Source organism: Pan paniscus, chromosome 5 (assembly GCF_029289425.2).
Source record: "Pan paniscus chromosome 5, NHGRI_mPanPan1-v2.0_pri, whole genome shotgun sequence".
NCBI lineage: Eukaryota > Metazoa > Chordata > Mammalia > Primates > Hominidae > Pan > Pan paniscus.
This window is the reverse complement of record NC_073254.2, coordinates 141,561,959-141,565,168: the sequence shown is the minus strand read 5'-3', so window position 1 is coordinate 141,565,168 and position 3,210 is coordinate 141,561,959. Positions and strand designations below refer to the sequence as shown.

Genomic DNA, 3,210 nt, shown 5'->3' with positions numbered 1-3,210 from the left:
GCGGGACAGATTACTCCCGTATCCCCATCACAAGCAACTAATAAGTAGGGCAGTGAGGCATTTGGCTTCATAATGGCTGCTGGGAAGGATGATTTAAGATATTTCATCTTCCTTTATTAAAACGGTTATATCTTGATACTAGAAAGCCATTTAGTGCTATCCCTGGTGTGCTAAACTCTGAAGAGGTTTTATGATTTCCTTAATGTTACTTTTTTAGGCCAAAACTCAAAAATCCTTTCTGTAGAATCTTCATGGAAAAACTTCCTTCTACATACACACACACACACACACACACACACACCACCTACCTACAGTGCTTTCAGACTTAACATCTGAAGTTCACTCTCCCAAAACAGAATAGGGAATGGTATATCCTCAGGGATATGAGGATTTAGCAGAGACTGTCCCGTCCCACCGTAAAATATTTTTGAAATTTCATGCATTGAAATCTCATACTTTGCTTTTAAAATTACCCCAAATTTTGCTTTAGCTGCATATTTTCCTGTTTTAATATAAATATTTTGTCTCAAAGAACTAAAAAGTGGCCCAAACCGACATAACACAGGACATTTATGTTCTTGAAATCACACACATAGTTCCACAGGTCATGGGCACTCAGTTTGAGAGTCTGGAAGTCCAAAATGTACATGTTAGCAAAACTGAGCTGAGAGATAGTAGAATCTGTGTAATAGGCAATCCTACTTTTAGCAAGCATCCAGATAATTTGGACTAAATATACTTGGGACCTAGAGATGAGATACACAGGCAGTCTTTCAAAAGGCAGGGAGGAGGTGGAGTTCAGGGTGGCTGAATATTAGGGGGGTCATTCAACTGTTCGGTTATTTACTCCCTTATGAGCTCCGGGCACTGAAACAAGTTACTAACTAGAAAGACAATGATGGATAATTACAGCTCTAACCAAAGAAGATCACAAACTAGCCAAATTAGCAGAAGAAAACAGACACCTAAACTGGAACTTACAAATGGAAATGAAAAGTAAAAAGGTAGAGAGACATCAAATGCATCTGGAATTGAGGAAGTGACAAGAACTAAGGCAGTGGCACTGCCTCTTCCACAGGCTTAAGAAATTTAAGAATTGTTATAAATTTCTGCAGCAGTGTTCAGAGGCTTAGGAAGAAATGTGAAGCATGCATGTCTACTACTTTCTCCGACTTAGATGCGAAGAGGAAAGATTTGGCTTATTTCAACAAGATCAATTCTAAACTCATTCTCTTGAATAACTGAGTTGTTCTAAAAGGGTAAGAAAAGTTTTGTTGTTTTTAAAGACTCATCTAAATTTAATCAAGTTGCTCCTCCCTGAAGGCAGTATCAGGTCACAGAGAACTTGTTTGAAGACATTTGGTTTCAGCTACCAAACTGAGTGAAGGGACACAACCTGAGTGATCAGGTTAGATACCCACCTCGACAAACACGCGAACACACACACACACCCTCAAGTTAACATGATGGAGGCTGGAGATAAGTAGAAGTAGTAAAGAAAGATATTCCATTTTGCTGACTTAAGCAAGTCAGATACTAAATAGAAAAAAACATAGGGTAAGGAGCAGGTAATTTAGTGGGGATTGGGAAGAGAACTTAATAAATGCAGGTTTGGATAAGTTGAAGTTGAGATTCCTTGTGAGCCAGCAAACTGGATGTATAAATCATTCTCTTAGGTTTATATGACTGGAGATCACGAGAAAGATTTGAATTAGAAATTTTTAATTGAGAGGTTTCACAATATAAATAATTTCTTCTTGGCCTTTTAGCTAAGATCAAATGTGGCATCTGTTCTTAACAGCTTAAAATCTGATATGTCCTCTATTCAAGGACAATATATTAAATGTATTTTTGAGCAGGGAGATGGAATAGAAGCTTGCTCCTTCAATTCCATACATCTACCTAGTATTGCAGTGCCTCCAGGAATGGTACACCACACACACACACACAAACAAACACACACACACACACACACAAACACAGAGATAGATAATACAGAAGCTGTGAGAGGAGATAAAGATTACTTAGTTTACATAGTTTCTTATAAAAAGTTTTACATGTTATCCAAGTAATTAATACTTTTTTTTTTGGAGATAGGGTCTTGCTGTGTTGCCCAGGCTGGAGTGCAGTGGCATGATCACAGCTCACTGCAACCTTGAACTCCCAGGCTCAAGCAATTCTTCCACTTCAGGCCCCCAAGTAGCTGGGACCACAGGTACACACCAGTATGCCTGGCTAATTTTTGTATTTTTTTGTAGAGACAGGGTTTTACTATGTTGCCCAGACTGGTCTCTAACTCCTGGGCTCAGCAATCTACCTGCCTCAGCCCCCCAAAGTGCTATGATTACAGGTGTGAACCACCCAGCCCATCCAGCTTCACTCTTATTATTGTATGCAATTTTTACTATCATGCAAATAAGCTCAGGTAAATAAAACTAATAGATCGCCTTAGAAAATTACACAATTAGTGTGAAAAAAAAAAAAAAAAAGATTACCTGGGGACAATGGGGTAGAATACGGAGCCCTAATGGAAAATAGCATTTCTGTGAATGGATAGAAAAGCAGAAGTCAACAAAAAATACTGAAGTAGCCTGAGAATTAAGAGGAAGATCACAAGAGTGCATTTGCTTAGAAATCAATGACACTGGAAAAAAGGGAGGATAATTCTCAAACCCAGTGCAGAGATAGGGGGAGTAGCCTGAGAGAGGAGGAGGCAAACCTTTTCCATTAAAATGGGAGGAAAGGCAGAAAGGTAATATTGCATAGCAGTGTGCAAATTTGGTGCTGGAATACTGAAGAAGTTTCTATCTGAGGGTTTCTCTTTTCTCTATGAGGATCCACTGAAGAAAAGGATATGAGAGGTAGAGGAAATATAGCTGAAGTCAGATATTTGAGGTAAATTCACTAGTCTTGAAATCACCACAATGAAGAGCAGAAGGATAAACTCGCTTGGGAAAAAGAAAACATTGTCCGGCAGTGTTCATGGTCCAAGTGAAGTGGTTAACTATAAATTTAACAAGTAGTAGTTATCCTGGACTTTTCTTGTTTTGTTTTGTTTTCATTTTCTATAGCAGTACTCAAAGGTCACAAAGAAATGTGAAGAATAGAGGTTCATTATTTTCTCCAACCTAAGACCTAGATGTGAACAGTTAATGTCTGGTTTACTTCCAATAGACCAATTCTAGAACCATCCTCATGAGTAATTGATTA

The 3,210-nt window shown here is 38.4% G+C and overlaps 1 non-coding gene across 1 annotated transcript; it reads left to right on the top strand.

Annotated features, from left to right (window-relative positions):
• Positions 1–1,749: 1,749 nt before the first annotated feature.
• On the top strand, positions 1,750–1,939 carry LOC112440313 (U2 spliceosomal RNA). Its single transcript, XR_003028474.1, has one exon. It is a non-coding gene; the product is annotated as a U2 spliceosomal RNA (small nuclear RNA).
• Positions 1,940–3,210: the final 1,271 nt, after the last annotated feature.